Here is a 20,331-nt window from a genome sequence, read left to right as displayed (position 1 = left end):
TAGGTGACTCGGCTGGTAGAATGAACATGAGAAAAGTTTAGCTTTTCACTGAAAAGTTACAACATATTTTTGGACAAAGCTGCATCATTGTATATCAAATCACAAATTCCAAGTCTTACCATGTATCACTCGAAGGATGTCTAAGAGTGTTACCATGTAATCACTATGAACATAATGACCATGTAACGGTCACTAAGAGTGTTACCATGTAACGGTCACTAAGAGTGTTACCATGTAACGGTCACTAAGAGTGTTACCATGTAACGGTCACTAAGAGTGTTACCATGTAACGGTCACTAAGAGTGTTACCATGTAACGGTCACTAAGAGTGTTACCATGTAACGGTCACTAAGAGTGTTACCATGTAACGGTCACTAAGAGTGTTACCATGTAACGGTCACTAAGAGTGTTACCATGTAACGGTCACTAAGAGTGTTACCATGTAACGGTCACTAAGAGTGTTACCATGTAATATAATGATCATGTAACGGTCACTGAGAGTGTTACCATGTAACGGTCACTAATCATAATGTTACCATGTAATGGTCACTAAGAGTGTTACCATGTAACGGTCACTAAGAGTGTTACCATGTAATATAATGATCATGTAATGGTCACTAAGAGTGTTACCATGTAACGGTCACTAAGAGTGTTACCATGTAACGGTCACTGAGAGTGTTACCATGTAATACTAAGTGTTACCGTGTAACGGTCACTGAGAGTGTTACCATGTAACGGTCACTAAGAGTGTTACCATGTAACGGTCACTGAGAGTGTTACCATGTAGCTGTCAGTAAGTGTTACCATGTAACGGTCACTAGAGTGTTACCATGTAATATAATGATCACTAAGAGTGTTACCATGTAACGGTCACTGAGAGTGTTACCATGTAACGGTCACTGAGAGTGTTACCGTGTATGGTCACTGAGTCCATGTAACGGTCACTAAGAGTGTTACCATGTAACGGTCAGTAAGAGTGTTACCATGTAACGGTCACTAAGAGTGTTACCATGTAATATAATGATCATGTCACTAAGAGTGTTACCATGAGAGTAACGGTCACTAAGAGTGTTACCATGTAACGGTCACTAAGAGTGTTACCGTGTAACGGTCACTAAGAGTGTTACCATGTAACGGTCACTAAGAGTGTTACCATGTAACGGTCACTAAGAGTGTTACCATGTAACGGTCACTAAGAGTGTTACCATGTAATATACCATGATCACTGAGAGTGTTACCATGGTCACTGAGAGTGTTACCATGTAACGGTCACTGAGAGTGTTACCATGTAACTGAAGTCACTAAGAGTGTTACCATGTAACGGTCACTGAAGAGTGTTACCATGTAACGGTCACTGAGAGTGTTACCATGTAACGGTCACTGAGAGTGTTACCATGTAACGGTCACTGAGAGTGTTACCATGTAACGGTCACTGAGAGTGTTACCATGTAACGGTCACTGAGAGTGTTACCATGTAACGGTCACTGAGAGTGTTACCATGTAACGGTCACTAAGAGTGTTACCATGTAATATAATGACCATGTAATATACTAATGGTCACTAAAGTGTTACCATATAATATAATGACCATGTAACAGTCACTGAGAGTGTAACCCAGAGATAACATAACTGTACTCTTGTTCCCGTTCTAGTCGTTGTTGTTTGCAGTGAATTTCCCAGCCTCACCTCTACGAGGGCCTGTATCAGCTGAACGGTCTTCCTGCCTGCCGCGGTGGAGTCCTCGTAGTTCAGAGACTCGATCTGCTTCGAGATCTCCCTGAACCATGCCTGCAGGTTCTCTGTCCAACACAACAACAACCGCGTCAACAACACACATCAACATCTAGAGCGTTTAGAATGGAAGTATGGCATAGTGAGATCAGCTTTCACTATTGCAACAGGAATAAGTATGGTACAGTGAGCCTGCAACAGGAATAGCTATGGTACAGTGAGCCTGCAACAGGAATAAGTACGGTACAGTGAGCCTGCAACAGGAATAAGTATGGTACAGTGAACCTGCAACAGGAATAAGTATGGTACAGTGAGCCATCAACAGGAATAAGTATGGTACAGTGAGCCATCAACAGGAATAAGTATGGTACAGTGAGCCATCAACAGGAATAAGTATGGTACAGTGAGCCATCAACAGGAATAAGTATGGTACAGTGAACCTGCAACAGGAATAAGTATGGTACAGTGAGCCTGCAACAGGGATAAGTATGGTACAGTGAGCCATCAACAGGAATAAGTATGGTACAGTGAGCCTGCAACAGGAATAAGTATGGTACAGTGAGCCTGCAACAGGAATAAGTATGGTACAGTGAGCCTGCAACAGGATAAGTATGGTACAGTGAGCCATCAACAGGAATAAGTATGGTACAGTGAGCCTGCAACAGGAATAAGTATGGTACAGTGAGCCTGCAACAGGAATAGCTATGGTACAGTGAGCCTGCAACAGGAATAAGTATGGTACAGTGAACCTGCAACAGGAATAAGTATGGTACAGTGAGCCTGCAACAGGAATAAGTATGGTACAGTGAGCCTGCAACAGGAATAAGCTATGGTACAGTGAGCCTGCAACAGGAATAAGTATGGTACAGTGAACCTGCAACAGGAATAAGTATGGTACAGTGAGCCTGCAACAGGAATAAGTATGGTACAGTGAGCCTGCAACAGGAATAAGTATGGTACAGTGAGCCTGCAACAGGAATAAGTATGGTACAGTGAACCTGCAACAGGAATAAGTATGGTACAGTGAGCCTGCAACAGGAATAAGTACAGTACAGTGAGCCATCAACAGGAATAAGTATGGTACAGTGAGCCTGCAACAGGAATAAGTATGGTACAGTGAGCCTGCAACAGGAATAAGTATGGTACAGTGAGCCTGCAACAGGAAGAAGTATGGTACAGTGAGCCTGCAACAGGAATAAGTATGGTACAGTGAGCCTGCAACAGGAATAAGTATGGTACAGTGAGCCTGCAACAGGAATAAGTATGGTACAGTGAGCCTGCATCAGGAATAAGTATGGTACAGTGAGCCTGCAACAGGAATAAGTATGGTACAGTGAGCCTGCATCAGGAATAAGTATGGTACAGTGAGCCTGCAACAGGAATAAGTACAGTACAGTGAGCCTGCAACAGGAATAAGTATGGTACAGTGAGCCTGCAACAGGAATAAGTATGGTCCAGTGAGCCTGCAACAGGAATAAGTATGGTACAGTGAGCCTGCAACAGGAATAGCTATGGTACAGTGAGCCTGCAACAGGAAGAAGTATGGGACAGTGAGCCTGCAACAGGAATAAGTATGGGACAGTGAGCCTGCAACAGGAATAGTATGGTACAGTGAGCCTGCAACAGGAAGAAGTATGGGACAGTGAGCCTGCAACAGGAATAAGCATGGTACAGTGAGCCTGCAACAGGAATAAGTATGGTACAGTGAGCCTGCAACAGGAATAGCTATGGTACAGTGAGCCTGCAACAGGAAGAAGTATGGTACAGTGAGCCTGCAACAGGAATAAGTATGGTACAGTGAGCCTGCAACAGGAATAGCTATGGTACAGTGAGCCTGCAACAGGAATAAGTATGGTACAGTGAGTCATCAACAGGAATAAGTATGGTACAGTGAGCCTGCAACAGGAATAAGTATGGTACAGTGAGCCTGCAACAGGAATAGCTATGGTACAGTGAGCCACAAGCTTTTAAGAACATGTACACTGACTACACAAAACATTAGAACACCTTCCTAATATTGAGTTGCACCCCCTTTTCCCCTCAGAACAGCCTCAGTTTGCCGGGGCCAAGGACTCACAAGGTGCCGAAGGCGTTCAAATGGGATGTTGGACCATGTTGACTCCAATGCTTCCCTCCGATTGGGTTGTGGACCATGTTAACTCCAATGCTTCCCACCGATTGGGTGGTGGACCATGTTGACTCCAATGCTTCCTCCGATTGGGTTGTGGACCATGTTGACTCCAATGCTTCCCTCCGATTGGGTGGTGGACCATGTTGACTCCAATGCTTCCCTCCGATTGGGTGGTGGACCATGCTTCCCACTCGATTGGACCATGCTTCCCACCGATTGGACCATGTTGACTCCAATGCTTCCCTCCGATGTTGTGGCTTCCCACCGGGACCATGTTGACTCCAATGCTTCCCTCCGATTGGACCATGTTGACTCCAATGCTTCCTCAGATTGGACCATGTTGACTCCAATGCTTCCTCCGATTGGGTGGTGGACCATGTTGACTCCAATGCTTCCCTCCGATTGGGTGGTGGACCATGTTGACTCAATGCTTCCCTCCGATTGTGGTGGACCATGTTGACTCCAATGCTTCCCACCGTGGACCATGTTGACTCCAATGCTTCCCTCCGATTGGACCATGTTGACTCCAATGCTTCCTCCGATTGGACCATGTTGACGCAATGCTTCCCACCGATTGGACCATGTTGACGCACGGTAATGCTTCCCCTCCGGTGGGTGGTGGACCATGTTGACTCCAATGCTTCCCTCCGATTGGCGACTTCCCACCGAAACCATGATTGACCATGTTGACCAATGCTTCCCACCGATTGGTTGACTCCAATGCTTCCCACCGTGGACCATGTTGACTCCAATGCCTCCGATTCCTCCAATGCTTCCCTCCCGATTGGGTGGTGGACCATGTTGACTCCAATGCTTCCCACCGATTGGGTGGTGGACCATGTTGACTCCAATGCTTCCCACCGATTGGGTGGTGTTGACTCAATGCTTCCCTCCGATTGGGTGGTGGACCATGTTGACTCCAATGCTTCCCTCCGATTGGGTGGTGGACCATGTTGACTCCAATGCTTCCCTCCGATTGGGTGGTGGACCATGTTGACTCCAATGCTTCCCTCCGATTGGGTGGTGGACCATGTTGACTCCAATGCTTCCCACCGATTGGGTGGTGGACCATGTTGACTCCAATGCTTCCCTCCGATTGGGTGGTGGACCATGTTGACTCCAATGCTTCCCACCGATTGGGTGGTGGACCATGTTGACTCCAATGCTTCCCTCCGATTGGGTGGTGGACCATGTTGACTCCAATGCTTCCCAATGCTTCCCTCCGATTGGGTGGTGGACCATGTTGACTCCAATGCTTCCCTCCGATTGGGTGGTGGACCATGTTGACTCCAATGCTTCCCACGATTGGGTGGTGGACCATGTTGACTCCAATGCTTCCCTCCGATTGGGTGGTGGACCATGTTGACTCCAATGCTTCCCACCGATTGGGTGGTGGACCATGTTGACTCCAATGCTTCCCTCCGATTGGGTGGTGGACCATGTTGACTCCAATGCTTCTCACCGATTGGGTGGTGGACCATGTCGACTCCAATGCTTCTCACCGATTGGGTGGTGGACCATGACTTGGGTTGGGTGGTGGACCATGTCGACTCCAATGCTTCTCACCGATTGGGTGGTGGACCAGTCTTGATACACACGGGAAACTGTTGAGTGTGGAAAAACCCAGCAGCGTTGCAGTTCTTGACACAACCGGGGCGCCCGTCACCTACTACCATACCCGTTCAAAGGCATTTAAATCTTCTGTCTTGCCCATTCACCCTCTGCATGGCACACAGACACAATCCATGTCTCAATTGTCTCAAGGCTTAAACATCCTTCTTTAACCCGTCACCCCTTCATTTACACTGATTGAAGAGGATTTAACAAGTGACATCAATAAGGATCATATCTTTCACCTGGATTCACCTGGTGAGTCGATGTCATGGAAAGAGCAGGTGTTCCTAATGCTTTGTCCAATCAGTGTACAGTATACCTCACACATATCAACCGTTTCAGTGATTGACTCCAACCAGAAGTCACAATAAGAGTACGGAGTCCAGCTGTGGTAATTATGTGAACTACCAGCTGTGGTAATTATGGTGTGTTTTAATGTCGAACTACCAGCTGTGGTAATTATGTGTGTTTTAATGTCGAACTACCAGCTGTGGTAATTATGTGTTTTAATGTCGAACTACCAGCTGTGGTAATTATGTGTTTTAATGTCGAACTACCAGCTGTGGTAATTATGTAATGTCGAACTACCAGCTGTGGTAATTATATGTCGAACTACCAGCTGTGGTAATTATGTTTAAATGTCGAACTACCAGCTGTGGTAATTACGTGTGTTTTAATGTCGAACTACCAGCTGTGGTAATTATGTGTGTTTTAATGTCGAACTACCAGCTGTGGTAATTATGTGTGTTTTAATGTCGAACTACCAGCTGTGGTAATTATGTGTGTTTTAATGTCGAACTACCAGCTGTGGTAATTATGTGTGTTTTAATGTCGAACTACCAGCTGTGGTAATTATGGTGTGTTTTAATGTCGAACTACCAGCTGTGGTAATTATGTGTGTTTTAATGTCGAACTACCAGCTGTGGTAATTATGGTGTGTTTTAATGTCGAACTACCAGCTGTGGTAATTATGTGTGTTTTAATGTCGAACTACCAGCTGTGGTAATTATGTGTGTTTTAATGTCGAACTACCAGCTGTGGTAATTATGTGTGTTTCGATGCCGTAGCTAGTTCCGCTATCATCCATCTCACCATTCTTCTCCACTCTGGTTAGAGGCTTGACCCCAGAGAAGACCTCCGCCAGCTCGGTCATCCTCTCAGATCCCTCAGCTCTATAACTCTCCCATTTCAGCTGCTTCTCTGACAGCATCTTCTTGAACATCTGAGAGGAAAATAAACAGGGGGGCAGATGGTGAATTCACCATTTATATTCAGAGACCCAACATGTGTTTTTATTTTATTGTGTAATTACAACTTGACATATATGATACGGTTCAGACTCACCTCTTTGAGGGTGAACTCAAACTGGCGGTGTCTAGGAGAACCTGGAACAGGATCTTGGGGTTGTACTTGGAGTCGTTGATCACCTGGTCTTTGATCTGGCGCAGACGCTTGTTGTTGGGATCATAGGCTGCAAGAAGAAAAGACAACACAGTTTAGGAATATAGTACCGCCTGGTGTGATATAGGAGCACCTGGCGTGATATAGGAGCGCCTGGCGTGATATAGGAGCACCTGGCGTGACACAGCACCGCCTGGTGTGATACAGGAGCACCTGGCGTGATATAGGAGCACCTGGCGTGACACAGCACCGCCTGGTGTGATACAGGAGCACCTGGCGTGATATAGGAGCGCCTGGCGTGATATAGGAGCGCCTGGCGTGATATAGGAGCGCCTGGCGTGATATAGGAGCGCCTGGCGTGATATACAGAGGTTCGCCTGGCGGGATATAGAGCGCCTGGCGTGATATAGGCGCCTGGCGTGATATAGAGGCGCCTGGCGTGATATAGGAGCGCCTGGCGGGATATAGGAGCGCCTGGCGTGATATAGGAGCGCCTGGCGTGATATAGGAGGCGCCTGGCGTGATATGGGAGCGCCTGGCGTGATATAGGAGCGCCTGGCGTGATATAGGAGCGCCTGGCGTGATATAGGAGCACCTGGCGTGATATAGGAGCACCTGGCGTGATATAGGAGCACCTGGCGGGATCAAGGCACCTGGCGTGACCACAGCGTCGCCTGGCGTGACACAGCGTCGATTACCTGGAGGTGACCCGGCATGCGATTACACCCGGAGGTTTCAGCCCGGCATGATTACACCCGAGTTCAGCCGGCTTCCGATTACACCAGAGTTCAGCCCGGCATGATTACACCAGAGGTTCAGCCCGGCACGATTAACCAGAGGTTCAGCCCGGCTTCACGATTACACCAGAGGTTCAGCCCGGCACGATTACCAGAGGTTCAGCCCGGCACGATTAACCAGAGGTTCAGCCCGGCACGATTACACCAGAGGTTCAGCCCGGACGATTACACCAGAGGTTCAGCCCTTTATGGATGCTTCAGCCCACGATGCCCGAGGTTCAGCCCGGCACGATTACACCCGAGGTTCCAGCCCGACACGATTACACCAGAGGTTCAGCCCGACGATTACGATTACCCGACCAGAGGTTCAGCCCGACACGATTACACCGAGTTCAGCCCGACGATTACACCCGAGGTTCAGCCTGACACAATTCTACTGGAGGTTCTGTCTGATACGATGCTACTGGAGGTTCTGTCTGATATGATGCTACTGGAGGTTCTGCCCTTTATAGTTTTGATACTAGTTCTCATTCCCACTTTAAACAAACTAAATTAAAAGGCTTCAACCCTTTTATGAACCCTTCATGGATGCTTCCTGAACCCTTCATGGATGCTTCCTGAACCCTTTATGGATGCTTCCTGAACCCTTTATGGATGCTTCCTGAACCCTTTATGGATGCTTCCTGAACCCTTTATGGATGCTTCCTGAACCCTTTATGGATGCTTCCTGAACCCTTTATGGATGCTTCCTGAACCCTTTATGGATGCTTCCTGAACCCTTTATGGATGCTTCCTGAACCCTTTATAGATGCTTCCTGAACCCTTTATAGATGCTTCCTGAACCCTTTATAGATGCTTCCTGAACCCTTTATAGATGCTTCCTGAACCCTTTATAGATGCTTCCTGAACCCTTTATGGATGCTTCCTGAACCCTTTATGGATGCTTCCTGAACCCTTTCTAATGCCTTTATGGATGCTTCCTGAACCCTTCATGGATGCTTCCTGAACCCTTCATGGATGCTTCCTGAACCCTTCATGGACGCTTCCTGAACCCTTTATGGACGCTTCCTGAACCCTTTATGGACGCTTCATGAACCCTTTATGGACGCTTCATGAACCCTTTATGGATGCTTCATGAACCCTTTATGGACGCTTCATGAACCCTTCATGGACGCTTCATGAACCCTTCATGGACGCTTCATGAACCCTTTATGGACGCTTCCTGAACCCTTTATGGGCGCTTCCTGAACCCTTTATGGATGCTTCCTGAACCCTTTATGGACGCTTCCTGAACCCTTTATGGACGCTTCCTGAACCCTTCATGGATGCTTCATGGATGCTTCATGAACCCTTTATGGATGCTTCATGAACCCTTTATGGATGCTTCCTGAACCCTTCATGGGCCTTCATGAACCCTTTATGGACGCTTCATGAACCCTTCATGGACGCTTCATGAACCCTTCATGGACGCTTCGCTGAACCCTTTATGGACGCTTCATGAACCCTTTATGGGCCTTCATGAACCCTTTATGGACGCTTCATGAACCCTTCATGGATGCTTCATGAACCCTTCATGGATGCTTCCTGAACCCTTCATGGATGCTTCCTGAACCCTTTATAGATGCTTCCTGAACCCTTTATAGATGCTTCCTGAACCCTTCATAAGGCCTTTATTAATGCTTCCATAAATCAGTAGTAAGCCCATTTGATGCATGGACCTAGACGTCAACAGGAAGGCCCTACCCGAGTCTGCAGTGTGTAGCATCAGCCAGCGTATGGAAACGTTACAGTCCCGGAGACAGTTGAGCAGCTTGGGGATGCGTTATCCAGGGCGATCTCCTCCCTCAGGAACCCTTCCTTCAGCAGCTGCTGGATCTGTGGCCCTCCATGCTGCCCTCCATTGCAGGTGTTACTGAGTGGGGGTCATAACGACTGGCCTAGAGGAGGGTTGACGTACGGTTGGTTATAGGGTGTTATAACAGGTGTTATAACATGGCAGTGGGGGGGTCACAAGCAGGCCTTTTCCACATTTTCCACAACAACTTGTGAAGGATATGATGGGAGAGTCACGTCTCTAGCAAGGCCTGATGGGAAACCCGAGTGAAAACCATTTCACGTTAGCAGACGTTTTGTCAGTATAGCCCGTTCGCCTCCGTACCTGCTCTCTGATATTGGCTGAGTCCAGGGTGTAGTTGAGGGCGATCTTCGCAGCTTTATACGGTTCCCAGGCCTCCACCAGATTCACAGTGATTCCCATGTAGACACTGATGACCTGCAGAGGAGAAATTGTCAATACTTGAAACGAGCGTAATGGCTGGAGACCGAGGGAAATATACCGCATCAAGACAAACAAGTACTCTAAATGTTTTTCCTAGTATTCAGGGAAGTAGAGATTAGATACAGTCTCTCACCCAGTTATCAGGGAAGTAGAGTTTAGATACAGTCTCTCACCCAGTTATCAGGGAAGTAGAGTTTAGATACAGTCTCTCACCCAGTTAACAGGGAAGTAGAGTTTAGATACAGTCTCTCCCCAGTTATCAGGGAAGTAGAGTTTAGATACAGTCTCTCACCCAGTTATCAGGGAAGTAGAGTCAGTCTCTCACCCAGTTAACAGGGAAGTAGAGTTTAGATACAGTCTCTCACCCAGTTATCAGGAAGTAGAGTTTAGTCAGTCTCTCACCCAGTTATCAGGAAGTAGAGATTAGATACGGTCTCTCACCCAGTTATCAGGAAGTAGAGTCAGTCTCTCACCCAGTTAACAGGGAAGTAGAGTTTAGATACAGTCTCTCACCCAGTAATCAGGGAAGTAGAGTTTAGATACAGTCTCTCACCCAGTTATCAGGGAAGTAGAGTTTAGATACAGTCTCTCACCCAGTTATCAGGGAAGTAGAGTTTAGATACAGTCTCTCACCCAGTTATCAGGGAAGTAGAGTTTAGATTGGATAAGTTATCGTCTGCTAAATGACTTAAATGTAAATGTAAATGTAGATACAGTCTCTCACCCAGTTATCAGGGAAGTAGAGTTTAGATGAGTCTCTCACCCAGTTATCAGGGAAGTAGAGTTTAGATGAGTCTCTCACCCAGTTATCAGGGAAGTACTTGTCCACTATCTCCCTCATCTTGGCCTGTTGAGTCTGAAGTATGGAGGGAATGAAGTAGAGACAGACATACAGCATGGCAGCCTGGTTAGCCAATGCTGTGCTGCGATGCTCAGGCAGAGGGTACGCAGACACCTGGGGGAGACACAGGACAGCTTTAGGAGACACAGGACAGCTTTAGAGACACAGGACAGCTTTAGGAGACACAGGACAGCTTTAGGAGACACAGGACAGCTTTAGGAGACACAGGACAGCTTTAGGAGACACAGGACAGCTTTAGGAGACACAGGACAGCTTTAGGAGACACAGGACAGCTTTAGAGACACAGGACAGCTTTAGAGACACAGGACAGCTTTAGAGACACAGGACAGCTTTAGGAGACACAGGACAGCTTTAGGAGACACAGGACAGCTTTAGAGACACAGGACAGCTTTAGAGACACAGGACAGCTTTAGAGACACAGGACAGCTTTAGGAGACACAGGACAGCTTTAGGAGACACAGGACAGCTTTAGGAGACACAGGACAGCTTTAGAGACACAGGACAGATTTAGAGACACAGGACAGCTTTAGAGACACAGGACAGCTTTAGAGACACAGGACAGCTTTAGAGACACAGGACAGCTTTAGAGACACAGGACAGCTTTAGAGACACAGGACAGCTTTAGAGACACAGGACAGCTTTAGAGACACAGGACAGCTTTAGGAGACACAGGACAGCTTTAGGAGACACAGGACAGCTTTAGAGACACAGGACAGCTTTAGAGACACAGGACAGCTTTAGAGACACAGGACAGCTTTAGAGACACAGGACAGCTTTAGAGACACAGGACAGCTTTAGAGACACAGGACAGCTTTAGAGACACAGGACAGCTTTAGGAGACACAGGACAGCTTTAGGAGACACAGGACAGCTTTAGGAGACACAGGACAGCTTTAGGAGACGCAGGACAGCTTTAGAGACGCAGGACAGCTTTAGAGACGCAGGACAGCTTTAGAGACGCAGGACAGCTTTAGAGACGCAGGACAGCTTTAGAGACGCAGGACAGCTTTAGAGACGCAGGACAGCTTTAGAGACGCAGGACAGCTTTAGAGACACAGGACAGCTTTAGAGACACAGGACAGCTTTAGAGACACAGGACAGCTTTAGGGGACACAGGACAGCTTTAGGGACACAGGACAGCTTTAGAGGACACAGGACAGCTTTAGGAGACACAGGACAGCTTTAGGAGACACAGGACAGCTTTAGGAGACACAGGACAGCTTTAGAGACGCAGGACAGCTTTAGAGACGCAGGACAGCTTTAGAGACGCAGGACAGCTTTAGAGACGCAGGACAGCTTTAGAGACGCAGGACAGCTTTAGAGACACAGGACAGCTTTAGAGACACAGGACAGCTTTAGGGGACACAGGACAGCTTTAGGGACACAGGACAGCTTTAGAGGACACAGGACAGCTTTAGGGACACAGGACAGCTTTAGGAGACACAGGACAGCTTTAGGAGACACAGGACAGCTTTAGAGACGCAGGACAGCTTTAGAGACAGGACAGCTTTAGGAGACACAGGACAGCTTTAGAGACACAGGACAGCTTTAGAGACACAGGACAGCTTTATATAATAATAGCTTTAGAGACACAGGACAGCTTTAGAGACACAGGACAGCTTTAGAGACACAGGACAGCTTTAGAGACACAGGACAGCTTTAGGAGACACAGGACAGCTTTAGGAGACACAGGACAGCTTTAGGAGACACAGGACAGCTTTAGAGACAGGACGAAACATGGATCTGAGAATCAGAAGATTTCATGATCGTAACATACAAATAGATTGAATAAAACATTAAAGACAATGTAATATTGTAGCATTAGTGAGTGTGTAAGAAATGTCATTCAGTTCAAGAATACTAACCACTAGGCTACCCTGGGGCGGCAGGGTAGCCTAGTGGTTAGAGTGTTGGACAAGTAACCGAAAGGTTGCAAGTTCAAATCCCCGAGCTGACAAGGTACAAATCTGTCGTTCTGCCCCTGAACAAGGCAGTTAACCCTGTTCCTAGACCAGTTAACCCCACTGTTCCTAGGCAGTCATTGAAAATAAGAATTTGTTCTTAACTGACTTGCCTGGTAAAATAAAGGTAAAATAAAGGTAAAATAAAGGGAAAATAAATCAAATAAAAGGGAACCAATGGGGTGTTTACAATACTAACTAGGAGAACAGTGGGTTAGTATGACACTCCATATGACAGTGGGTTAGTATGACACTCCATATGACAGTGGGTTAGTATGACACTCCATATGACAGTGGGTTAGTATGACACTCCATATGACAGTGGGTTAGTATGACACTCCATATGACAGTGGGTTAGTATGACACTCCATATGACAGTGGGTTAGTATGACACTCCATATGACAGTGGTTAGTATGACACTCCATATGACAGTGAGTTAGTATGACACTCCATATGACAGTGGGTTAGTATGACACTCCATATGACAGTGGGTTAGTATGACACTCCATATGACAGTGGGTTAGTATGACACTCCATATGACAGTGGGTTAGTATGACACTCCATATGACAGTGGTTAGTATGACACTCCATATGACAGTGGGGTTAGTTAGTATGACACTCCATATGACAGTGGGTTAGTATGACACTCCATATGACAGTGGGTTAGTATGACACTCCATATGACAGTGGGTTAGTATGACACTCCATATGACAGTGGGTTAGTATGACACTCCATATGACAGTGGGTTAGTATGACACTCCATATGACAGTGGGTTAGTATGACACTCCATATGACAGTGGGTTAGTATGACACTCCATATGACAGTGGGTTAGTATGACACTCCATATGACAGTGGGTTAGTATGACACTCCATATGACAGTGGGTTAGTATGACACTCCATATGACAGTGGTTAGTATGACACTCCATATGACAGTGGGTTAGTATGACACTCCATATGACAGTGGGTTAGTATGACACTCCATATGACAGTGGGTTAGTATGACACTCCATATGACAGTGGGTTAGTATGACACTCCATATGACAGTGGGTTAGTATGACACTCCATATGACAGTGGGTTAATGACAATATGACAGTGGGTTAGTATGACACTCCATATGACAGTGGGTTAGTATGACACTCCATATGACAGTGGGTTAGTATGACACTCCATATGACAGTGGGTTAGTATGACAACCATATGACAGTGGGTTAATGACATCCATATGACAGTGGGTTACATGACAATAATGACAGTGGGTTAGTATGACCTCCATATGACAGTGGGTTAGTATGACACTCCATATGACAGTAATGACACTCCATATGACAGTGACACTCCATGACAGTGTTAGTATGACACTCCTTTTAAAAAGGTAATAAAACAAATGGTTTAAAAATAATAATAACAACAACAATGACACCAACAATAACAACAATAGTAATAATAATAACAACAACAATAATAACACCAATAATAACAATAGTAATAATAATAACAATAATAACAACAACAATAATAATAACAACAATAATAGTAATAATAATAACAATAATAATAACAATAACAATAATAATAACAATAATAATCATAACAATAACAACAACAATAATAACAATAATAATAATAACAATAATAATAACACTACCAATAATAATAACAATAATGATAATAATAATAACAATAATAACAACACCAATAATAATAACAACTCAGTTCTACCTGGTTATAGATGTCATCAGAGCGCAGCCTCCCGATCACCATGCTGATGAAGGTAGAACTGATAGGTACTCCCCCGAGTCTTACCTGGTTATAGATGTCGTCAGATCGCAGCCTCCCGATCACCATGCTGATGAAGGTAGAACTGATAGGTACTCTCTGGAAGTAGCTCTCGGGGTAGTTAGCTGGCCGCTTGGCCTGATTGGCTGGAGTAGCCAGTACTCCGCAGCAGCTTACAGATGTCATCCAGGTTAGAGTCTGCTGAGGAGCGGGCAGCACTGGACACACAAACAGGACATGTATAGCTAGTAGCACGCTCCAATCAGATGGTTGTTTTTCTTTCATTCAAATGATAGATACTACTACAATACTGTAGTACTACTACAGTATGATAGATAGTACTACAGTATTATAGAGAGCATTACAGTATTATAGAGAGTATTACAGTATTATAGATAGTAGTACAGTATTATAGATAGTAGTACAGTATTATATATAGTAGTATAGATAGTATTACAGTATTATAGATATTATCATAGTATTATAGATAGTAGTATTACAGTATTATAGAGTAAAAGAGTATTAGAGAGAGTATTACTGTATTAGACAGATAGTATTACAGTATTATATATAGTATTATAGATATTATTATAGATAGTAGTATAGTATTATAGATAGTATTACTGACACCATTAAAGGGTCCCTGACAAAATAACAAAGAGGATTGATTCTTAAAAGGATTGTATAAAGGATGTAGAAGCCATTATAGAGAGTATTATAGATATAGATACTATCATAGTATTATAGATACTATCATAGTATTATAGATACTATCATAGTATTATAGGATTGTATAAAGGATGTAGAAGCCATTTTCCCCCCAAAAACAGCAGCAACAGGTCTCAACCTGTATCTATAGTAGGACACCAGCATCCTCTCTCTGAGTAAAATAAAAATGTAAATAAATGTTGTTGATTTTTGCCTCCCCTCCATCTTCTGTTGAATCAATAACCAACAGCATGACTCCATAGATAAAGCATACAGCGCCTCACACTGGTTACCAATTAGGAGACAAACAGCACATGGTAGGACTCTAACATACTTTCAGGACATGACAGCTGAAACATACAGGGACGATTTTCCTAAATGTATATAAGTTGATCATAGGAGACAGAACAGCTGATTAGATAAAGCATGGTGAGGAGACAGACAGCTGATTAGAATAAAGCATGGCCCTTCTACAAAATCTAAGTAATTACAAGAGATTGGGCAGGCAGGGATAAAGCCTAGTGGTTAGAGACAGCAGGTAGGCAGGTGGTTAGAGCGTTGGAAGGGTTAGTTAACCCACTGTTCCCTGAACAAGGCTAGTTAACCCACTGTTCCCCTGAACAAGGCTGATTAGTTAACCCACTGTTCCCCTGATTAGATAAAGCATGAACAAGGCTAGTTAACCCACTGTTCCCCTGAACAAGGCTAGTTAACCCACTGTTCCCCTGAACAAGGCTAGTTAACAGTCATTGAAAACACTAATTTATTCTTAACTGACTTGAGGAGACAGAGTAAAATAAAAATGTAAATAAATGTTGATTGATTTTTTTACCAGGAGCTGTTTTCCATCCTCATTCAGCAGCACCGTCTCCAGGGTCTGTTGAATGTAAACTCAAACAGCTGATCATACAGATCATCCAGATACCTGGAGAGAAGAACAGCTGATTAGATAAAGCATGGTGAGGAGACAGAACAGCTGATTAGATAAAGCATGGTGAGGAGACAGAACAGCTGATTAGATAAAGCATGGTGAGGAGACAGAACAGCTGATTAGATAAAGCATGGTGAGGAGACAGAACAGCTGATTAGATAAAGCATGGTGAGGAGACAGAACAGCTGATTAGATAAAGCATGGTGAGGAGACAGAACAGCTGATTAGATAAAGCATGGTGAGGAGACAGACAGCTGATTAGATAAAGCATGGTGAGGAGACAGAGACAGAGACAGCTGATTAGATAAAGCATGGTGAGGAGACAGAGACAGCTGATTAGATAAAGCATGGTGAGGAGACAGAACAGCTGATTAGATAAAGCATGGTGAGGAGACAGAACAGCTGATTAGATAAAGCATGGTGAGGAGACAGAACAGCTGATTAGATAAAGCATGGTGAGAGACAGACAGCTGATTAGATAAAGCATGGTGAGGAGACAGAACAGCTGATTAGATAAAGCATGGTGAGGAGACAGAACAGCTGATTAGATAAAGCATGGTGAGGAGACAGACATCTGATTAGATAAAGCATGGTGAGGAGACAGAACAGAACAGCTGATTAGATAAAGCATGGTGAGGAGACAGAGACAGCTGATTAGATAAAGCATGGTGAGGAGACAGAGCAGCTGATTAGATAAAGCATGGTGAGGAGACAGAACAGCTGATTAGATAAAGCATGGTGAGGAGACAGAGACAGCTGATTAGATAAAGCATGGTGAGGGAGACAGAGCAGCTGATTAGATAAAGCATGGTGAGGAGACAGAACAGCTGATTAGATAAAGCATGGTGAGGAGACAGAACAGAACAGCTGATTAGATAAAGCATGGTGAGGAGACAGAGCAGAACTGATTAGATAAAGCATGGTGAGGAGACAGAGACAGCTGATTAGATAAAGCATGGTGAGGAGACAGAACAGCTGATTAGATAAAGCATGGTGAGGAGACAGAGACAGAACAGCTGATTAGATAAAGCATGGTGAGGAGACAGAGACAGCTGATTAGATAAAGCATGGTGAGGACAGAGACAGAACAGCTGATTAGATAAAGCATGGTGAGGAGACAGAGACAGAACAGCTGATTAGATAAAGCATGGTGAGGAGACAGAGAGACAGCTGATTAGATAAGCATGGTGAGGAGACAGAACAGCTGATTAGATAAAAGCATGGTGAGAGACAGAGACAGCTGGTTAGATAAAGCATGGTGAGGAGACAGAGACAGCTGATTAGATAAAGCATGGTGAGGAGACAGAACAGCTGATTAGATAAAGCATGGTGAGGAGACAGAACAGCTGATTAGATAAAGCATGGTGAGGAGACAGAGACAGCTGATTAGATAAAGCATGGTGAGGAGACAGAACAGCTGATTAGATAAAGCATGGTGAGGAGACAGAGCAGCTGATTAGATAAAGCAGGTGAGGAGACAGAACAGCTGATTAGATAAAGCATGGTGAGGAGACAGAACAGCTGATTAGATAAAGCATGGTGAGGAGACAGAACAGCTGATTAGATAAAGCATGGTGAGGGGAGACAGAGACAGCTGATTAGATAAAGCATGGTGAGGAGACAGAGACAGAACAGCTGATTAGATAAAGCATGGTGAGGAGACAGAACAGCTGATTATTGATTAGATAAAGCATGGTGAGGAGACAGAACAGCTGATTAGATAAAGCATGGTGAGGAGACAGAACAGCTGATTAGATAAAGCATGGTGAGGAGACAGAGACAGCTGATTAGATAAAGCATGGTGAGGAGACAGAACAGCTGATTAGATAAAGCATGGTGAGGAGACAGAGACAGCTGATTAGAAAAAGCATGGTGAGGAGACAGAACAGCTGATTAGATAAAGCATGGTGAGGAGACAGAACAGCTGATTAGATAAAGCATGGTGAGGAGACAGAACAGCTGATTAGATAAAGCATGGTGAGGAGACAGAACAGCTGATTAGATAAAGCATGGTGAGGAGACAGAACAGCTGATTAGATAAAGCATGGTGAGGAGACAGAACAGCTGATTAGATAAAGCATGGTGAGGAGACAGAGCAGCTGATTAGATAAAGCATGGTGAGGAGACAGAACAGCTGATTAGATAAAGCATGGTGAGGAGACAGAACAGCTGATTAGATAAAGCATGGTGAGGAGACAGAACAGCTGATTAGATAAAGCATGGTGAGGAGACAGAACAGCTGATTAGATAAAGCATGGTGAGGAGACAGAACAGCTGATTAGATAAAGCATGGTGAGGAGACAGAACAGCTGATTAGATAAAGCATGGTGAGGAGACAGAACAGCTGATTAGATAAAGCATGGTGAGGAGACAGAACAGCTGATAAAGCATGGTGAGGACAGAGACAGAACAGCTGATTAGATAAAGCATGGTGAGGAGACAGAACAGCTGATTAGATAAAGCATGGTGAGGAGACAGAACAGCTGATTAGATAAAGCATGGTGAGGAGACAGAACAGCTGATTAGATAAAGGAGACAGAGACAGAACAGTGATTAGATAAAGCATGGTGAGACAGAACAGCTGATTAGATAAAGCATGGTGAGGAGACAGAACAGCTGATTAGATAAAGCATGGTGAGGAGACAGAACAGCTGATTAGATAAAGCATGGTGAGGAGAGAGACAGAACAGCTGATTAGATAAAGCGTGGTGAGGAGACAGAACAGCTGATTAGATAAAGCATGGTGAGGAGGAGACAGAACAGCTGATTAGATAAAGCATGGTGAGGAGACAGAGACAGCTGATTAGATAAAGCATGGTGAGGAGACAGAGACAGAACAGCTGATTAGATAAAGCATGGTGAGGAGACAGAACAGCTGATTAGATAAAGCATGGTGAGGAGACAGAGACAGAACAGCTGATTAGATAAAGCATGGTGAGGAGACAGAACAGCTGATTAGATAAAGCATGGTGAGGAGACAGAGACAGCAGATTAGATAAAGCATGGTGAGGAGACAAAACAGCTGATTAGATAAAGCATGGTGAGGAGACAGAGACAGAACAGCTGATTAGATAAAGCATGGTGAGAGACAGAACAACTGATTAGATAAAGCATGGTGAGGAGACAGAACAGCTGATTAGATAAAGCATGGTGAGGAGACAGATTATTATTAGACATGGTGAGGAGACTGATTAGATAAAGCATGGTGAGGAGACAGAGCAGCTGATTATTATTAGATAAAGCATGGTGAGGAGACAGAGACAGAACAGCTGATTAGATAAAGCATGGTGAGGAGACAGAACAGCTGATTAGATAAAGCATGGTGAGGAGACAGAGACAGAACAGCTGATTAGATAAAGCATGGTGAGGAGACAGACATCTTAGATTGGTGAGGAGACAGAACAGCTGAAAGATAAAGCATGGTGAGGAGACAGAGCAGCTGATTATTATTAGATAAAGCATGGTGAGGGCAAACAGAGACAGAGACAGAACAGCTGATTAGATAAAGCATGGTGAGGAGACAGAGACAGCTGATTAGATAAAGCATGGTGAGGACAGAGACAGCTGATTAGATAAAGCATGGTGAGGAGACAGAGCAGCTGATTAGATAAAGCATGGTGAGGAGACAGAACAGCTGATTAGATAAAGCATGGTGAGGAGACAGAACAGAACAGCTGATTAGATAAAGCATGGTGAGGAGACAGAACAGCTGATTAGATAAAGCATGGTGAGGAGACAGAACAGCTGATTAGATAAAGCATGGTGAGGAGACAGAGACAGAACAGCTGATTAGATAAAGCATGGTGAGGAGACAGAGACAGAACAGCTGATTAGATAAAGCATGGTGAGGAGACAGAACAGCTGATTAGATAAAGCATGGTGAGGAGACAGAACAGCTGATTAGATAAAGCATGGTGAGGAGACAGAACAGCTGATTAGATAAAGCATGGTGAGGAGACAGAGACAGCTGATTAGATAAAGCATGGTGAGGAGACAGAACAGCTGATTAGATAAAGCATGGTGAAGACAGACAGCTGATTAGATAAAGCATGGTGAGGAGACAGAACAGCTGATTAGATAAAGCATGGTGAGGAGACAGAACAGCTGATTAGATAAAGCATGGTGAGGAAACAGAGACAGAACAGCTGATTAGATAAAGCATGGTGAGGAGACAGAACAGCTGATTAGATAAA

The 20,331-nt window shown here is 44.8% G+C and overlaps 1 pseudogene; it reads right to left on the bottom strand.

Moving 5' to 3' along the window:
* LOC118382337 (WASH complex subunit 5-like) overlaps positions 1-15,379 on the bottom strand; it is a 67,102-nt pseudogene extending 51,723 nt beyond the window's left edge.
* Positions 15,380-20,331: the final 4,952 nt, after the last annotated feature.

The sequence above is a fragment of the Oncorhynchus keta genome, unplaced genomic scaffold (assembly GCF_023373465.1).
Source record: "Oncorhynchus keta strain PuntledgeMale-10-30-2019 unplaced genomic scaffold, Oket_V2 Un_scaffold_16992_pilon_pilon, whole genome shotgun sequence".
In the NCBI taxonomy this organism is placed as follows: domain Eukaryota; kingdom Metazoa; phylum Chordata; class Actinopteri; order Salmoniformes; family Salmonidae; genus Oncorhynchus; species Oncorhynchus keta.
The sequence above is the reverse complement of the archived record's forward strand: the minus strand, read 5'-3'. Positions and strand labels throughout refer to the sequence as shown.